Source organism: Gasterosteus aculeatus, chromosome 17 (genome assembly GCF_964276395.1).
Source record: "Gasterosteus aculeatus chromosome 17, fGasAcu3.hap1.1, whole genome shotgun sequence".
Lineage (NCBI taxonomy): Eukaryota > Metazoa > Chordata > Actinopteri > Perciformes > Gasterosteidae > Gasterosteus > Gasterosteus aculeatus.
The window spans coordinates 14,214,625-14,235,810 of record NC_135705.1 but is presented as its reverse complement, the minus strand read 5'-3'; the positions used below and the strand labels follow the sequence as shown (position 1 = coordinate 14,235,810).

The 21,186-nt window shown below is 40.7% G+C and overlaps 1 protein-coding gene across 10 annotated transcripts in view; it reads right to left on the bottom strand.

Annotated features, from left to right (window-relative positions):
- dlgap4b (discs, large (Drosophila) homolog-associated protein 4b) overlaps window positions 1-21,186 on the bottom strand; it is a 91,416-nt gene that overhangs the window by 30,772 nt on the left and 39,458 nt on the right. For 8 of the 10 annotated variants that reach the window (XM_078092569.1, XM_078092562.1, XM_078092570.1 and 5 more), the window contains one exon: window positions 394-442. The gene's annotated coding sequence lies outside the window, so the exon portion shown is untranslated. Of the gene's footprint in view, window positions 1-393; window positions 443-20,949; window positions 21,114-21,186 lie in introns of those variants that run through there. The other 2 variants (XM_078092567.1, XM_078092563.1) reach the window with 2 other exon arrangements.

The following is a 21,186-nucleotide window of genomic DNA, read 5'->3' as shown; positions in this document are numbered from 1 at the left end:
AAAAAGGTCAAAGAATCCCACTAAATGCTACCTGCCCAGAACTTTACATCAGGCGGACAGAGATAGCAACTAGCTAGTGAGCAGAGGAGCTTTTAGCTGCTAAAGAGTCAAATATTTCACTCGGGAAACACAAACAGAGGCTCATTGAACTTATTATGTGGCTTCTTATATCTGCCAGTTGAGTAAATACAAAATATTTGCTCATACACTTAATATATATGATGTAAAGAATGTGAATCCACAAGAAAACAAATGTACACTTGCTTCTAGAATTTCCCAACCTCATACACACTATATGATATGTTTAAAAGCTACAATTTAAATTTTCAGTCGGCTTATTTAATTTCAAAGCAACATTACTAGTTTAGTGCAGAGGTCAGACAAAGGACTTACATTGGCAGCTCATTTCTCAGGAGCCTCGAACTGATCAGGAAGAGGTTTCCTGAAAGAGATACAAGGAAAACTGTCTTTAAAACTGTGTTTACAAACACATGTGAGCGCGTCATGCTCTACTCTAAGACAACCTGAGCATCTTTTGCGGCAGACAGACGGAAACAAGCATGCAAGCGCTGAATTGACGAGGATCACAGCATCGTGAATTGGGTTCAAATGGTCTGATTGAGAAGCCCTGCTGAAGGGCAACTTGTGTTCAGGTTAATGCCAGTGAAGTATCAACGAGCAGCTCCACCTCGACTCGTTTCCTGCCCTACTTTCTCGCTCTCTCTTCCTCCTCCCCCACAGCGTGGAGGGTAGTACAAAGGCACCAACTCGCTTCAGCACATTTCAATCACGGCAGTCTCCCACTCATCCATATTCTAGTCGCCGACTGCAGTGTTGCAGAAGCTATGGCAATGTACATTTACCATACATCCTGTGTAATTACACAACAAAGTCCGCACTGAAGAGTTAAATCTGTTAAACCTGCCTTTGGTATTCTGCGGTACCTGCATGTGAGTGTATTCTTTATTGTTTATTATATTCATTTCTTGATGCCTAGAAAACAATTTACACCAGCCAGCGAAAGAATGCACAAGATTTAGCATCAGACTGTCAAGATGTCAGATGCCTTGATGGTGTACATCACATCCTTGTCAACACAGAACCAATGCTGTTTATATTTTCTTTTTTGATTATTTAAATTCTCATCAGAAAAGGATTTTAATATTCTCAGCATCAACTAAGAAATGCTGATACTTTGCCATCTTCATTCTGCAAGAGAAAGAGCCTCTGGAGTCAAACATCCAACGGCAGCGCTCTTATTTTTCATTTTGGATTCCTCTCTTCCTCAATTAATTGAATTCATTAAGAACACACCGTTGTTCATCAGTCTCCCAATCACTTAGACATACAGTGTGTAGAAGGGTATAACTGTGTTGTTAATTTTCAAATGCCGCCTTTGCACACATCCTATACTATCCTAGACTATACGTAAGTAGATTATCCCACCCTTTATCTGACATGATCGGATATTAAGCCTCTTAATGATAGTAAAATAGCGTACATTTTGGAAAGTTTACCAAGAAGGAAGGTAACACCCACATCCTCCAACCATGCAACAATGTAATCATAGTGTACACAAAATCTGATACAATTACTATAATATAAATCCAAACCATTCAATGCTGAAAGAAAAACATGTGACCTTCATCACTGGTGGGTTCATGGATGTGTTTTAAATTAGTATTATTTACCGTTAATGATATTCAAATATGAACAGAGTTCATGTTTGAGTTGTAAACTACTTATATATTCATCAATTGGGTCTTTATTTATTGACATGCAAAACACGATTGATTATTTAGAAACAGAATATGGCTCTGGTTTCTTTTGAACACTGGCAATTATTTTTCTGTCTTCACTCCGACATGGAACTCCCGTGGTGTTGAAATTAATCAGATACTCATGCCAGCGCCCAATAAATGCTGCTTGCCGCTTCAACTATTATTAAATAATGTTATTTTAATCATCAATAACTTTTTTTGCCATTTCTGTCATATACACTCATACCTCTATCTCTCTGCCTCTCTCCCACACACACACACACACACGTTCACTCACACACCACTTCCATTATAACCACATTAACATGTAATCCAATTGCCATTTCCACTGGTAGTTTTGAGGCATTAGCATAATTATAACATGCAGAGATATTTGAAATGAGCTTGTGATTCTTTCCAAAAGCGTGGTCACACTGGCTCACTTGTGGGATTCATCTTCAGTAAACACTTAAGTTGCCTCCCATCTGCTCTCTGAATACTACAAATTGTACAAGTGAAAGGTTCTCATCCTTGTCTTCATGAAAGGGTCCAACAGATTTCTAAAGGACTCTTGTGTCTGTTGGCCTTTTCCACAGCCTTTACCTCAGCTTAATATGGCTTCTTCAACATTCATGCAACTGTGTGAACAATTTAGTTCCGGCGGTTAGATATTTGAAAGTTTAATGTTTGATAATGCACCTGGACATTGTGACCTTTTGGTCCTGCAGTAATTGGATTTCGCGGTGGAGAAGTGACGGTAAAGGATTTGTTTGATTTAGAACCTATTACTTCCACAACTTTGGCTTTCATCCCTGCATTTTGGAAAATGTCCAGGTGGGTCATATTATAATAATACTTGGATGAATGTCACATAAGTACCGTGTTCTGCAGGCAGAATACCGCCAAAACTGAAATTGTATTTTTATAAGTTCAAGTAGAAGTAAACTAGTCATAACTACTCAGTTGTAACCCTACATTCATGTCACATGGAACAGGAACACGTGATTTGAGAACATGTGACATGTGACAACATGTGACATGAATGTGTCTCAGACACTTAGAACCCTATGTTTGTTTTGACCAACCACACAATGATACCTGGTCACACACACTGCCCAAGTTTAGTGTCTAATTAACTACAGATTGGGAAATGACACATGACTAAAATGCAAACAATGCAGTATAATCCTTCAGACTCTTAAACTGACAAACAATCCAGATGTGGAAAAAAACCCAGCAGTAACACATTTAAAGTGGATTGGTAATGCTGCGGTTTAATCCGATTTTTGGGGGGATCGTCTCACAGGTGAAATAAACTTGTGAGAGAGCCACTTGAACAGAGAATAGCTAAAAACTGTGTACGAGAAGGAATAAGCACATTATATTTTGATTTGACAGATGGTTGTCAATCATGAGTCTACAGTCTTATGGGGATGTGGTCCACTTTTATTGGAGGGTCTATTAGTACACCTTCGGATTCTTTAATTTAGAGAATAAAACCAATGTGGTATGCTGTCAGAAAATGACAGCATATATCACAAATATCACAAAATAAAGATTGAAGGAGGATTTGAGCCTCTGTGATGACCTCAAAGAGCTTCCTCAATAATCAATTCATTATAAATTTTCAGAAGCTTAGCTATGTGAAAATTAGGGAAGGAGGCCAACTTTATTGAAGTGCCTTCATTGAAATAGAGTGTATCTTACAGAAATGTTTGTGAAAAATAAATGTTGTTTTTTTGTCTATGCTGGTCTATGGTCGTCCTACTGCGAAACATCTGCTGTGGTTAAAAGTAATCCTCAATTATCAATGCACTCAATTTAGTCACAAAATCCCAAACACCCGATCTAATGTAATTGTTTCTCGGTTGAGGCCAATTTCCATCAGTGAGAGAGATTTTACACAGCAACCAAATAGACGTTTATGATGCGTTCTCAGAATGAAGATCCCGAATCAGGAGATGACTCTGGCCTGATGCCTCAATCTGTCTCCCAATCTCATTTCTAATTTATCTTTCTCTGCCAGAACAATCCCTGGTGCTATGAAGTGCAGTTTGACATTAATCCTTTGGATCTGCAGTAGGCGATGATGCGATTCAATCCCCTCAACTCTATAAAGTGCCCTTCATTTGTCTACAAATCAACTACATCTGTATTTCTTTGCAAAAATGTGCCAATGTATTTTGTCCCAGGAGGTCTGAGGAATCCTAGTGGCCTACTATAGTTGCTGCTGTTAGTAGAAAAAGGTGTGGCAGGATCACCTTCATTCATGTATTATTGTCCACTGTTTTGTATCTTACTTGCAGTCGTACTTTAGTTCTTTGCGTGCAATCACTACCAGCTAATGTTGGATTGTATTCTTCATGATTACATTCCTCCTCCCAAAGCTGATATGATATGACCTAAGTATGTATTTCTGAAGGGGTTTTTTTTATTGGAAAAGGTTTCATCACTATTGAGTTTTGTGTTGTTGATTCTGTCTCGGAAACCAAAGCTAAAGACGGTAGTACAACTGTCTTGAAATTTGTACAATGGTTGTGAATATTCAGGGTGCCGTGTGCCCAAGGCCATTCTGAATGGTCTGGCTATATAACATGGTATAATGTACAGCTTCCACCTCTAAATCTGGCTGAAGGGTATCATGTTAATAAAGCCAACCAGAGGTGGGGCGTAACCTTTTCAGCCATCACTGTTTTAATTTTGGGTTCATCTGGCTTTTGTTTGTTCCAATTTCTTAGTCAGTCTAGTTGTGCTTAGTTTAGATGTTTCCTCTATTTTCTTTTGTTTTGCCTTAATAGTGGCTCTTTTCAACGGTCCCGTTAACAATTCAAACAGTGGAATTTGGAGTTTGACATATAGACTGAAGTGTTGAGCATAGATAATGGCTAACTAGCACATTATTGTCCTTGAACAGAACATGGTTGGGCATCACCAACCCACAGCACAGCTTTAAACAGTGAGATTTTCAGTCAATACCATGTTAAATCTGTATGTGGAACTGTAGGAATTAAATGTCGTCCATATGTTTCCTAGTTACGGGTAAAGTAACTGCACTGTGAGATATGAGTAATCACGGAATGCACCTGTCTCCGTATTTGTGTTGCATGTTGAACCTTCCCTTCTATGTTGTATTTTGGCTGAGCCAAGACATTACATAAATGTTTTTGCGGGCCTCCTTCAGCTGTAGCTTTTATTAGAAAGAATCCATACATGCTACTGCTGTGGACGGTTGTGTGGCAGACGGTGTAAATGGAGACTGCTGCTAAAATGCAGACCGACTGTGAACACAGCGTGCCGGCCATGTCGGACCTGGCTCAAGAGAGGGATACACTGCCTTCAGCTAATTTGCACACACACACACACACACACACACACACACACACACACACACACACACACACACACACACACACACACACACACACACACACACACACACGGGTGTACACATATAAAATGCATCCCAGGGAACACGCATTTGCACATGACCAGAGACACACAGACCGTTGTATTCTATGTATCCCATGTGTCTGTGTGTCTCTGGTTCACTCTCGCACACACACACACACACACACACACACACACACACACACACACACTCTGACTTATTGTCCATTTCCTTAAGGTTAAAAAAATGAGGAGAGGGACCGTTAAAGGAAAGAATGATAACAGGGAAACTAAATTACCGAATAACTAAACAACCACACAGCATTTCTTCAGACTGTTTTTTCCCGCTTCAGGAACACTATCACTGCTGCCTCCATAAAATTATTAAGAAGTTAAATTGATGCAGATGATGAAGGTGGTTGGATGAAATTGAAGAGAATCAAAGCCTGACCTTCCTTTCCATTTTGTAAGTAATAAATAATTTAAGTGAGTATGTGGGCAGCATTTAATGAATGAACCTCATAACCTGGTGCGTTTTTGTGAGTGGATGTTTGTGTGCTCATTTATGTTTAATCAGGGATTTATTTACACTGCTGCCAATGTTTAATGAGGATAGCATACCGTGTATTATTGATTTTTTAATTCAAACCACAACACATTGTGGGTGTTCTGGCTGAATGGACCACCTCGCACATATGTGAAAATAGCAGGTTCCAGGGGAAGTCACATGTAGGGGAGACATGCCAAGAACTAGTCCCCGTTTCACTACTAGAAATGTTTAGGACTCAGATCACACATTTGTGCGTATAAACTAGGGAACAAATCCCAGCCTTGTCTCCAACTCTCCAGCCTTACAATGTTTTCCTGATTTTAATTAGATTGTTGGCTAAATGGTAATGTCAGCACCAGGGCTGTAGTGGAGGGTAAACGCACGTAAACGCCGTTTACGCACCTCTGGAATTTCTGAAATAGTGTTTACGCACCTCTAAATAGCGTTTACCCACCTCTAAGTGGCATTTACGCTCCTCAAAGTTCCCTGCGCCTTGTATTCTTCCGTTGGAATAATCCGAAATAAACTTGGTGTAATTTTAAAACAGCTAAGACTACGTTTCCTATTGTTGAACATATAAACGCCGTCGTCTGAATCATTGTCATCTGCGCTGTATTGTGTTCTGTGACCATCCAATCAGTGCCTTGCGGCTGCAGCAGCGACACCAATCAGGATCCAGGACGTGTGTAAACACATACACTTTGTGGATTAGCCTGCCGGCCAACCTGTTCGGAATGTGTAATATTCGTGTGCGTGCACTGACATTTAATTGTCTAAGTACGACACGTACCAGTGAGTTTCTTTTAGTCGGCGCTGTATGCATCCATCTTTATTAGTGCATATTTACTTCTGCGCATAAATGCGCACCTTGATGACCTCATCACAACATGACAGACATTTGAACCGAGAGTATCCAAGATACTACAGAATGGATTACCGCCGGTAATTAGCAATGGATATCAGGCGATATTTGAAGAGACCATCGAGTGCTCCCACTCCTACAGATGCCCGCAAAAGGCCTCAAGTACAAAGTAAGACTGAAGAAGATCAATTCACGTTTTTAAACGTTGTTTTGGTTTGCACAACATCGCATTAAGACAGGGACAAACGCTATTAATAACGTGCTTTCAAATACGATGATGCAGGTAACGAGCCACCCTTCCCGGTCCCATCTAAATAGGCCTATTAAAATGAGTAATTATCCTCACACATATTGCTGCAGATTAGGCTAATTTATTGAAAAATTGTCAACAGATTATGTGCAAGCCAGTTAGACATAGCTGAGAGAAATGCAAAGTGAAATGTTTTAGTTCTTCAAATTTCGCGGTCAAAGTCAAATATATTAGTTTTTTACTTTCATGATGACAGGGGAGGCTCTGCCTCAAGAAAGATCCATCACATTATGTGAAGTCCTGGCTGGTGAAGCACAGAGGAGCCATGAACCCCAGAACACGCCCCTGCAAGGCAGGACCTGACGTGGAGGACAAGGAAGCCATCTGGGCACTACTGTAAAAAGGAGACTCCATATGTAGATAGTTCTTAATCTAGCAATTGTCTTGTTGTGTTGACATACTTTTCTTTACTACAAACTACTAACACATTTATTCATTGTCATTGATTGTATATGACTTTTACTGATAACATAATGCAATATAGCCAGGACAGCCTTACAGAGTCGCGACGCTTTGTGTTGCGTTGATTCGCATCACGTTGCCTTGCGTCGAGGTCTGTATGATCACAAAATTCAGAGTTTACCCACCTCTAATTTCACCACTACAGCACTGGTCAGCACATACTAATGAGCTGAACGTAAGAATGCTAATGTTTATAGTGTACGGAGTATAATGTTTACTATGTTTCCCGTCTTAGTTTAGTATGTGAGCATGCTACCGTCTGCTAATTATCACAAAACATATTCAGCTGAGGCTAATGGGACATCAAGCCAACCACTGTGTGGGTATACAGGGTCTTACAGGTAACATGATTAACTGTGATAAAAGTGTCACCAATGAGGGATGTGTTTTGATTTAGTTTTATTTTCAGTTACAAGGTGTGATTAGAACCAGGAAAACAAACATCTTAAATGTTCAATTGTGCTGGCAGGAAGCAGCCATTAAGCTGCCATTACTTTTATTAAACTCTCTGCTGTGTTTATTGCAGGATGAAACTCAGGAGACACTTTCCAAGCCTGCGTGGGAGACAAAGATATATATACGACTAAGTTACATTCAATTACAGTCTGTTGAGACCCATAGACGCATTAATGATGCTATTACCGCTCTCTGGAATATGGCCCACGGTTCTTCCAGCGACATGGCCGTGGTAGTGATTCTCAATTTAACATCTTGTTTATTGGTCTAGAGCAGCTGCTGATGGCAAAAAGTCGAACCTCATTCCCTCCGTGGCACTATGATATTGTTAGGCTTTAACATAGTGTCAGCCAGCCCTTTGTGAGTTACATGTCAGCAGCCGGCACGTTTGAAAAGAGAGAATAGAGTACAGAAGAAATTAGGTTGGAGGGATGAAAAACGGAAACAATAATGGGCTTTCAGCACCTGACCAATCGACCCAGATTCAGGGAAAGCAAAAGATGGATGAGTGTCGCTTGGGATTCTTGCACAAGAGAAGGGAATTGGATTTTACAAAGCCAAACAAGATGGATGGATGCAGACCAAGCCACACTGTCTCCATGAGCAGTAGCTCTGCAGTCTGATACCTTCAGTGAGGTCGGTGAAAGAAGGGCCCCATGTCATTTTTAACAGCCAACAAGGACAGACGGAAGGGGTGCTGGAAAGTAGGACAAGAACAGACCGGCCTACTGTAAAAGCCCATGGGAGGTTGACAGATAAAGAAAGACCACTCACGCTGACAGCAGAGTGCTGCATTTACTGAGCCGCACCAATAGCCGGTTAAGACAGTAAGGAAGCGGCGTGGGATTTTAAGCTTTTGTTTAAGTTGTTTGTTTAGGTTGGATTGCTCACTGGCTATATTACAGGTTTAAAGCTTAAACTAGGTAGTATTTACCTTTTTTATTTTCATAAGGGCAGTGATTTTAAGTGGCCTGTTGGTCACGTGTTGTAAAGGATACTGAGACCTCCGAGAGCAATGGGCTGCACACGCAGCGACCAGTCTTAAAATATCCAAAGCGAACGCATTATATATTCACGGCCATTACAGAAACCTGACATGTGACACTCTGACATGCAATTAAATTAATTTCCTCCAGGTTATTACGATTTAAAAATCCCACAAGACAAAAGGTGTCAGAATTGGGGCTATATGCTCATTTGACCTGAAAAGCTTAGCATAACTGCAAACCTCCCTGGGTTAAAAAGTCACATTTCTTCACACCGGCATAATTAAATAAAAAAAACGAAATCCAATTATATTTATCCTCCCATTTTCACAGAGATCATGGCAAAGAACAAGCAGCCTGAGTAAACTACTTTAAGTGAAGAACTGAGACAGAAGGGCATGGAGAGGAATCTGGAAGGTCTCAATGTGCTTTCCCTCAGAATAATTGTCTCTAAATGGCCCACGCATGCCATCTCGTCTCCTCTGCATCATTTCCCTCCCAATAAAGACAAGCGTGAAAAAGACATCTGGAGAGTCTTGGAGCTCTGGCTCAAACGTCTGCTACAGCTCAGCGGCAACACGATTGTGTGTGTGTGTACCAACTGTGGAGGTGTTTCTCCAAGAAAACATACGCAGATCTCCTCACACTGGAAATTGACAATTAATTGAAACTTAATTTGTGTCAGTTGTTTTGCTGGGAGGGATAAACAAAGGATCAGTAACTATCATTACTGAGGTAACTGAATTCAGGGAGAAATATCAGGGAGACATCTTAAGCCTTGCTGGGACTGACACTGTGATCAGAAATGAGATGTATGCCAAAATTGGAGTAAAACGTCTAAAAGTAAAAGGTACAATTGGATTTATACATGATGGATCCGTCTAATGTAGTAATTGTGCAGCTTTCATTGCTCTTTGTTGTTCAGCGATCACTGAAGCTAAAGTCTTAATGTGTTCAAGGACTGTGCAGCAGCATACAGATGTGCGAATGTCTCCGAACGGCTGACACTTTACCTCTAAATCACTTCTATTTGCCTCAGGCGCAGCGAGGCACGTAATGACACACCTGGCTGCGCAGCCCCGTCTTGGTGTCTCATTATTGCATTGGGACCAGCTATTCATGTACGTAGGACGATGAATTCATTCAAAAGGGTGTTTTGGTGAATTGACTCGGCCCCTTGTTACTGAGGCACTGATGCACTTAACTGCAACAACAACTGTTGAAAGGATTCCCATGGAGTCTTGTAGATATTGGTTTATGTCCATATCCATCATAATATAACACCAATCGTGACAAGGGTGCAATTCCTCTAGTTAGTTTGGTTATTTAAGTATGAGGAATCAAGCCACTTGATTAAATTAATTTAAGATTAACTAGTGCTCTAGTGATTATTTTAACCGAATAGCTCTTCTCCATCTATTCTTGTTGGAAATTCACTGGCTGAAAGATTCCGTCGTCATTTGGATTTTTTCAAGCACTTACGTAACATCACCAGGCACAACTACAGTTGAAGCTGCTCGCACACTGAGACTTCCACACGTAAAAGTAAAACAACTCAAGATGAGTCCTCATTCTGTTCTGCTGAGGCTTCATCTTTGTATCAGGAAGACAACTCTGTATATTTTGTACTGAATTGTACAAATTAGGGGACAAATTAGAAAATCAGAAAGCATGAATCAATAATGGGACATTGTGATGGTCTCATTTATATACAGTGGCCTCCTGATTAAAAACTGGATTGAAAAGAGGAACATACATTTTCCTCTAATCCTTGAAGAGGGAAAGGATGTAACAAGAACAAGGCTACAATACAATCTGTGAATCCCCTGAAACTTAACATAACGCAACATAACTAACTTAAATGTTTGAAAGCAAACTGAAGCACCATCTGTATCAAAACAGACTCTAGTCCAAAACTTGATGCAACTCCTGTCATATTTCTTATTCATACATATTTTTCTTCCCCGGCAAAAAAGCAGACTCCTTTTCCTGTGATTTAAATAAACAGGACGGCTTCTGCTTGAGGCCCTCCTTCAATTTTCCACTTCATATCCTGAGTCAAGCCGTGCAAATATGACAACTACGCCGCCCTGTCAACGAAGAAATCCAGCGTCACCTGGAGAGAGGAAGGATCAAGACATCTGGTATCTTCACCTGCACGCTGTCATTCCCAGGGAGAGATGCTCACTTAATGGCGAAAGATGTCGGACTGAATCCTCGTCTTCCTGAATCGATTTATAGTGTCAGTAACTCATCTGCAGGATGTGAATAGGTTATTCACTGACGCTTGGATGTGTCAGAGGACGTGTTTCACACTGAAGTTATGGATGAAGCTGATTCAAGGGGAAAACAAGATTTCCTTTGGGTTTAGCAGAGCCTCACGATTCACAGGTGAGGAGAATGCAATTAGCATACTGTAGATGGAAGCGTCACATGAACTCCACAGACCACGACTCTGTGCACGACTTTTGCAGGACAACAAAACACTCATGTGACGCATTTTCATCCTAAAAAGAGCTTCTCCAGCCCACTAATCTTCCAGGGCCGGGCATTGTGAGAGAAGTCCACTCCTCCACTAAACAGACTCTTTCTTGCCGCCCACAGAGGCTTAACACATTACATTTAAAATACTAAGAATAATTGAATATGTCAAGCATAACTACAGAGCCTTGATTAGACCCCTCCAATGTAGACCACAGAGGTGTTGGGAGACCCGTTTGAACAGGACAGACATCACAGTGACACTGCCAGAGGCTTTGGGGGTGCTCAGGCTTAGTCATCTTTGACTGCAAGCTGTGCGTTTGCTGGTGTGTGAGATCACTGAGCTTCTCCCCGTCTCTAACAAACCCGTTATCTGTCTCTCCTCTTCCTCTTCGCTGCTGTGTGTCACGTTAGCTTAATGAGACGTCTTTCCTCCACCTTCTTCATCTACTCCACTCCCTCCCATGTGCTGCAAAGGGTCTCACCACTTTAAGTTTTTTTTGGCTCTCTCTATCTTTCCCTCCTCCCTCTCCCCCGTCTTTCTCCCTGTGTGGCTGCTGAAAGCTCTTTAAAGATGCCCAAAGGCTTAACCACTTTGACATTATTACATGAGCCTGTCTCACTCAAACCAATCCCAAGCCAATTGAGAAGCTTATGTCTTCACCACAGCGGCTTTGATGGGACGAGGGAAGCTCATTGGTCCACTGACGTGACAAATGCAGATGTTCACATCCGGGTGATTCATGTATTCTGTGTTTTTAACTATTCCAATGGACATGCATAAAAATAAGAGGGATTGAATATACTAGCATAACAAAATTCCAATATCTGCATCGCACATATTTTGAGTGAGACCACTAAAATGACATTCCCAAAGGAGCTACTGTATCTGCATTGCTTATTGTAAATGAATGTCTTAAAACCATGAATTAAAATTATTCCGATCATGTTTAAGAACTTGATAGTTTCTAACAGTTAAAAAGTTCTGTGACTTCTGTGACTCATTCACTCCCTCCGCCTGCAGTCAATCAAGAGACAGCCAGTCAGCATAATCACATATGCTGTGATTCTGTGTGAATCACAGAATCTGTGGCTAGACATGCATGCATGACTACCTAGTCAATACTTTCGAAATACAATCAACCTATAAGGATGTACAAACTATTGACAAATTTAAGAGAAAACATGCATGATACAAAGGAGTACAGAACAGTTTCACGAGTCTCTAAATGATCTAAACCATATTTAATGGCCTTTATAGTAACCAGTTGCCAAACATCAATGAAATGCGGAGTCAATCTATTGATCTGTTTAAATGATTTGTTGGTATCAGCTTAAAATCTCCGTCATCTTTATCACAGTGACGTCATATCATCATTCCGTACTGCGTGTTAGCTCTTCTCTGCCCCAGTGACAAATGTAAAGAAATGCCCATTCATTACTCCAGTGTTTCTATCCCTTTTATGGATTTTCATATTAAGTGAATCAGCACAACTATCACTCAAAAAATGCCGAGCAGCCCACCCTCACTAAAAAAGTTTAAGGAGAAATACAAATAAAAAACGGTATCTGTATTGCAGTTCAGCTGAACGCTGGGTTCAGTTGACCCGTCAGCTCCAGTGGATTTTTGCTCAGTGACCTGGTGCACTGGAATCAAATGCTTTTTGAGAGCAAAGGCACAGCCGGAAAGGAGGGCAGCTCTGTAGGAGGATAATAGGATTTCATACGCAAATATGGTGATGACATATCAAGAAAGAGACAGTTTAAGTGGTGGGACTCGTGTTTATGTAACCCCCTCCAAAGAACAATAACTTAATCTCAACATACTTTTTATTTGTGTTGTTTCAATTTGTACCTTTGTGGGGGGTGTGTGAAAAGTAGTCTCCAAATCTCTTGCTCGACCTCTATGTGATGACTTTTGTGGAGTTTTTAAAAGCCCAAGCCTGACTCATATTTCCCGGACTGCTGGTCCTCCTCCCACATACAATACGACGTGTGGATGTGACACAGCATAGGACAGCACCACTTGCTGTGCCAAGTACAGTGTGTCTCTGGGGGCAGGGGGGACGACTGTAGACTGCAGAAAACCTGGCAGATCCTCTCTGATGAGGTCCATGTTCAGCGTTAATGGCCGTTGCTGAATGAAATCAAAGATTAACAGCTATTCAAAGCAATGCCTGAGCGAGATCTTGTCCCTGAATAACGTTGACAGTGGACCGAAAACAACACTGGGTCTGTTGGAACATGTCAGCTCTTCTCTTTGTTAACATGGTTATATTTGGTCACTGTAGTTGAGGATCAGCGGACACATATAGCAGTCAAAGCAAATGTTTACTTTACAAATTTAAAGCATTGAAGCAGAGCACCATCTGTTGTTTATACTGAAAAAGACCATCTAGACGTATATCATGGTAACCCCACTCTTTCTGAACCAAAACACTATCCATTAATAATGTCAATATACGTTATTTTTGTCATTGGAAAGGATATCTGTAATTCCTTCTAACAACCATCATACCCAAACGCTAATCCAGCTCCATCTGATTTTTAAGTTAAATTAGGTCAAGCTGTGAAGAAAGAGTCACATTCTTCAACATTTCATAATTTCCATTTATAAAAGTGTTCAAAAGTTGTCTGGAAACAATTTGTTTCACAAAGTAGCTGAGGTGTTGAACCAAGTTTACAAGGACAATGGTTCCAGAATCAAGTACTGTTTTTTGGCCACTTATTTATCAGCTGCAGCTAGTTAGCAAAATTAACTCCTTTATTTAATCAGAAATGGTGTGTTAATTTTCTATACTTTAAGTGTAAAGTTTTAAACGGAGGCCGTGAAAAAACATTCTTATAATTCTATATCATTTGATGGTGAAATAAATTATAAAATGTTTAACCCATTGAAATTTTGACTTGTTAGTCCGAAAGTAAGTAAGGTCAAGATCAGACCATTATTATTAATCCTGTGTAACATCATTCAGTCATTAAGCTTATACATTAGAGCTACTAAATCCATAAATGTTGTTTTTTTAGTTGGTAAAATATGGAGAAAGCTAAAGCTTGACAGACTTATGTGCCTCAGAATTCCGGGGTGGGGTTTATTGTATGGTTGATAGTAGTAAATCAAATCAATCATTTGAACCATCTGTGGCATTTAAATTGATATAAAACATCTATCATCAATCATTTTAACCTAATTTATACAGCAGATATAACACACACATTGTCATGATAGCATAGCATATAGCCTATAAGACAGGTGTTTAATATACTCCCAGAAATATTTTAAACCAGGGTTCTCCATCCACTATTTCCAACGCTGATAAAAAGGGTTCATTTTTGAACTGTTGAACAAGAGATAGTCTGAGTGCAAGTGTTTATGTGAATGATGCTATTTTTGCTCTTTGCCTCAAGGTTGGCCACCTGCCTGAGGCCTGTGTGGTGCATTAAAAAGCACAATATAAATATGTATATGCATGTCACAGGCTATAACTGCTGTGAGTGCGCATGCCAACACAGATGATCCGGCTTTAGGAAAAACCCAAATTTTGATACTTTTAATTGTGTTGTTATTTACTTTCCCCATATGTGAGGAAGGGAAACAGCTGTTGATAAGATGTTAGCATCTTCACAGAAGTGCGTGGCAGTCTCCTCCCAATGCACACTCCAGGGTTCCAGTCCTGCTTTTTTTTGCTTGGCCAGATGCTATACTTCTGCACACACACACACACACACACACACACACACACACACACACACACACACACACACACACACACACACACACACACACACACACAGGATCCAGATATCGGAACACCAGACGGTCATGGTCAACTGTTGCTCAGAGAAACCCAAAAGCGAAATACAAACAAGCATAAATCATTGACATAACCACGAACACCCCCCCCATCCTTTACCACATAATTATAATGTCCATCTATCCCAGATTTGGATCTGCCAGCAGGTGGTCTAAAGTCCTAAACCAGACACATTTGCGCGTCACACTTCCGGGAAAGGCTTAAGCAAGTCATGCTGCTGGGTGCACAATTTTAACAGCGGCTTAGAGAAAGAGTAAGGAGTGATGCTAGAATTGAGGTTTAATAAAGATGGAGGAAAGAGTTACACAGAAAAGGACAGCAAGAGAAGAGTGAAATTGGGCGAATGACCATATATCGTAGGGTCGAAAAGGTAGAGATGAATGGGAAACAGAATGTAAAAATTGCAGAGGGACCAAATGACCTTTGTTTGGTACCGCTGGCAAAAGATTCAACGTGATTTCCTGTGAGTGTGGTTGTGTGTAACAGGAACAGAGGAGACGAGTAGGATGATCTGGACAGAAGTATTTGAATAAAGCTTTTCTGTTGGCTTGACATGTGGACATGTGACCTGTATAGAGACGTGTTTTATGATGCCAAAGCAGCGTTGTGGCCAGTTGACATGAGCTTAATCTCCCCCTTCCAGGGTCCATTTACCATTCGAGCCTGTTAGTTTTATACAACCCCTTGGCCAAATGTGCTTGTTGATTATATTGCAGAAGACTTCCAGCTCTGTATTCAGTGTTGATGAAGGTCAATCCAGTGCAAAGTAATCCATTAGCGCTTTTTAATAAGTTTGTGGTACAAATCCATCCTCCTTCACAAAAAAAACAACTATGGCAGGAGTGACATACTAATACTAACATTAGCATTGCAAGGCAGCTGTGCTTAATCAGAATCCTCCTTCTGGATTAATTATTCATGACATTCAAAGACATTGCTTTGTGTAAATTGTCGTAATCTCAGTCCTGGACTTTATTCATCCTGAATAGGATGGACTTTTCTGAATCAGGTGGGAATGTAAAATACATGGTAGGGATAATAACATGCTGTTAGGAACTCAAATTTGAAACTCCTACAAATGATCTGAAAGAGTTTACAGTCTAACTCTAGTTCCAGAAGTTACTGTATAGTTCAGCACAAAGGTTTTTTTTTACTGCAAGTTACTGACAGCATATATTAACCACTCTCTGAGACTTAATGAGATGAAATATAATGCTCTATGACCACCTGTGCTCTCTGAGTTCTTCGTCCGGTTGGACTACAGTTGTTTAAAGAGCGGCATGAAAACAGCATTTCAGTTATAGCAGAAGCCAACATGCCTCCACGCTACCGCCTCCCCATCTGACTTTTATCTGCCATATCCTAAACTCTCTTCCCCCTGGGACTGCTAATGAGCGCTACTCCTGGTAACATCTGGGGCCTGCCACTTCTCAGTCCTTATCACTGCTAAGTCCCTATATTCCATTCTTCAGGACCATGTCATTAATTCTATATCCGCCACCTCGCAATTACTGCCGCAGAACAAAGCCCATTACCTGCAGTCCCTGTCTCCTCGTTAAAAGAAAGAAATGCCTGTAAAATCCTGGCTGCCTGAAGGGCAGCGTAGGTGAGCAGCCTGCTGTTAGTTTTCTGTTCCCATGCTGAGGTTCCAGGAATACAGTACCACATCACAAAACAATAATATTCATCGAACAATATCATATTGATTAATTTCTCTCATGTCATGTCTTGTCTACATTATGTCGTATTTTGAGGGAAGTGAAAACACAGCCCCATGCATCACTGCATGACACATTAAGATAGACTTCCATACATTAACATATTGACAAAGTGGAAATAACAACAAGAGGCATCCACAGCATTGAAGCCACAATCTTTGTCATCATTCCTGGCTTCTACCAGCCTAACCATGCTTGTAATTCTGGACTGTATATAAACTACATTCTTACAGAAACGTTTCTCTTGCGTGCATTTAGAGATACAAGACAAACTATTTGACATTGACTATTGATCTGAAATAACTGTGTTTCTCGTCTCATCCTGACTCTGAGTATGAGATGGAATGATAAATAGAAATGAAAGAAGTTCTATAAATAACAGTGTGGCAGTTCCATGCATTGTTAAGGAAGATATAATGGTACTTGCTCAATGCTGTAATGGGCTATGAGTCTTTCAAGGGCCACATTTCATCATACTCTGTCCAACTAATATGCTAATAAATCGGGCATGTAGTCAATATTATGTGGTGCTCAGGGTGGGGCAATAGATATATTCACGGTCATCTACAGCTGAAAAAAGGGAAATTAGTTGCCTTGGCTGTAGAGCTGCTAATAGGTTTGTTAGACATTTTCTGCTGGTTCATGTCCCCTGTTTTGCTGCTATTGAAGAAGAAAATAAGTGTCATGTAACAATATCACTGCAGACATTCAGACACAGTCAAGTGGCAAAGATATCCAGTATCGGATTCATGTGAGAAGAAGGCAAGTCCAAAAGGCCTCTGGTCTAAAAAACGTCCCATTTTAAAGATCTTGAAAGACGAGTGTGTATATATGTGGCTAGGGAAATATGTGCTTTTTATTGCTCTATTTTTGCCATTGGAAATTTATTTCACAAATTGCAAGTAATTGTGTGACTTTTTTGTCATAACATCATTTGTCAACCTTGCTGTCGGCCGGTAGTAGATTTGAAATGCTTCTACTTTAATACAATAACTGGCTGCATTTACAGGACTTGATAGGGGTTCTCTCCACAAGCGAGGAAAATCTTACCGCAATAAACAAATACAGTACCAATCGTAGCCAAAACAAAGCTCTTCTCACAATAGTAGTATGTCTTCATGTGGCAATGACAGAGAAACTGTCAATGATGTGTGTCAGTTTGAGGTCAGTCTCGTTAATTAGCAAACAATGGTTTGCTTGAAACAGAAAATAGCAGAGCAGGGTGAGAAGAGGTTAAGAGATGTGTGGGAGAAAATCAAAGAGCAGAATGTGTCTGGAGGGATAAACTGTAATTGGGCAAGTAAATATACATATTTTTTAAAACTGTTAAATGTAGCACCATGTGTGAATCATCACATTACATGGGTGCCAGGCTTGGCCAAAGGGTGCAGGTGTTATGTCATAAAATGTCCTTTTGATTTGAATGAAAATTCTTCATGTACCCAGAGGAGAGGATGCGTTGTGAGTTTAATTTAATTAAACTTTTGGTAAGAATGTCGTGCTTTATTGCAGAGAATAGAACTACAGACAGAAGATTAGGTGCAATATTGGTTCCCGACAGAGGGCAGTCAGTGTGAAAACAGGGTGCCGAATCCATAAAATGTGGGCCTGAATTTGTTACTGTGAAACAGCAAATGACACATTCACAAGAGGCTTGTTTACTGCAGTATATTACTGTTGTGAAGATGTTTTTTTGGCTATATGAGAAAAACTGAAAGGATAAAATAATGGAAATGCAGTGTGTGTAGTGTGACTGTTATCACTGAACATCCTGAGTGACCAGAATAAAAGAGCAAAATTAGGTCAGGGAGGTTGCTCTCTCAGAGCGACGCTTAAGCCTAGTTTATGCTTCTGCGTTTTCAGAGCGACACAGACGCAAGACTCCCTTGCGTGTCCCTTGCGTGCCTTTTCACACCTTCTTGCGTCCTTGCGTGCCTTTTCACACCTTCTTGCGTCCTTGCGTGCGTCGACCCATTTTTCTAGGCTTGCGTCGAAAGCCTCCCGCAGCGCACCAGGCTGCGATTGGTCTGCTAACTACATCCTTTATGTAGTCTCACATTTGTGTTTTCATAGCCCGATACCGCCATTATTAAAACGAAGAATGTTTACGAGAGAACGGATCAGATTGAAGAGCTTTTGTTGGAAGAAATGCGTAAATGGCGGGTTGTATAAGCGGGTTGGATTCATGGAGGGAGATCTCTGCAAACGTGGGTTGGCCGGTCGAGGGGTGAACAAAGTTGTGGAGGAAAATACGGGACAAATGTGTCCGCGATGAAAAGCAGAAGTGGTGATGCACGGGGCAATAAAGTCTATGATAAATAAGGAAACAAACCAACGACTTCCACACACAAAGACGTGACTCTCTAGGTCGTCTTCAACAGAAACACGTTACTCCACCTATTGTTCTGGAGGTGAAATGCTCTGCAACACACGCAAGCCTTTTAAAACCATGAATTTAAACGAGTGCTTGAAACTTTACTCAATGTTTTGCTATTTAAGCTTTGCCACGGGCAGCGTGTGATAGGACGGGTTGCTATCAAATATTTAATTGAAAGCTAAACTGAACTATCACAGGCTAAGAAACCAGTGCTCCCTAATGTATAGAGGCGTGTTTCTTGCAACGATTTATAACCACATTTGAACGCTTTGGATTTTTGGATAATGATCGGTATATGGCAGCCAAACCAGGGCACTATAGTCCCACGGACGAGAACGAGTAGAGGTCAAACGCAACAGCAGTTCTCCCCTTTACCACTAGAGGCAGTGGCCCCTGACCAATGCTAAAGTTACATCTGCCTTCAAGTGTCTTAAAACGTGCATTCTGTCTACTGGCCAGTAGGGCTGTCAAAATTTCTTAAAAAGGTGTTCGAATATTCACTTAAAAAAAAGACATATATTTGAATATATGTGGTTGCGCATTAGGCACAATAACAGGACACATTTATACATGTCATAACTACGTGTATCGATCGGCCGCATCGCCCCCCTCAATTTCCTCTGGCTGTTTATGTTGTTTAACCTCCACCGATGTGGATGTTTACAATGACGATGGACGTCAGTCTGGGTCATGCCTATAGCAGCGCACGGCTAATTTACTGGCGTTAGCGTCCTTTTACCTTTTTCCGACTGGTTACGAAAACTGTATTTGGCTCGAAAGGTAATGAGCTTACTACTTTAACGCCTACTTTAACACCGTTAAATCCCCTGAAAACATTACACGATCATTTTTATTAAGAGTTTTACTGGTTACCTAAAAACTGGCCGTGTCAGGAGACAGTGACGTTAGTGCAATGCTAGCTAGTGCCATATTGGTGTCATGCTAAAAAAATCATTGAGGCTTCATTACAGCTGTGTTCAAATAAATGGCTGAAGTCAAAATGAATATGTTTATTCGTATATATGTTTGTTAATATGTATTTCTCATATAAAGTCTGGTTTTCTCAGAATTCTTTTTTACTTTCACCATCCCTTTAGGAATGAGAGAGATCATTGTCTATGTTGTAGACCTAAATTGTCTACTTCAACAAAACAATGACCCGGACTGTGTCTCCATGTTCTTCACTATATGTCACAAAGACGTATAGTGGCATCGCGGTAATTTGACTACATTTTATGGCAGAGGTGTTTAAATTGCCAGCTGGGTGTAGCCAGTGTATCTGTGGCCCTGTCCAACACTGCAAGTTAAAAGGGGTCACATTTCTGGCATTATTTCAACGTGACAACCAAAGGACACATTAGAGTGATTAAAGATTTTTCTTTCAGAATAATCTTTTGCATTCAATGATTAGACACAGAATCCTTTCAATTGCTGCAGTGAGCTGTCATTGTTGAGGTGGGAAAAGGGAGAAAGTGTTCTCGTCTGCTTATGACCAGCACAGAACTTATCTCCCCCCAATGATCCCTATCAAAATGAGCAGCTTATATCTGTCTGAGGTTCACTCTATTAATCTTGTCAAATGGATTTAGTGAGCGAAAGATACTGCAAACAGACACAAGGCTGAGGACAGAGGGCCAGATGGCCTTGCAGATTGTAGGAAAAAAATACGAGTCGATATAAACAGAAGAAAGACAGGGGCAAGAATTGATCACAGTGAGTAAAGAGGGGGGAATGAAAAAAGGAGAAGTATTTTGCTGGAGTGAGACGTCATAAAGAGAAACTCACAGAGGGGAGGCGGCCAGTGAAAATGACAGGACATGGCTCCAGCTGTCACTGGCCTTCAGATGTTAAGTCGTAGTGCTTTCCTGGAATTCTTGCTGCCGTTACATGCTGCAAAAACTCCTTGTTGAATTATGTATGTGGGATGGATAAGTCAGGTGCCAAGACAACTGCAGCAACACAAGTAAAAACAAAAACACGTTAAGGATTGTGGTTATGCACAAGCTTCATTGTGAGGAAGTG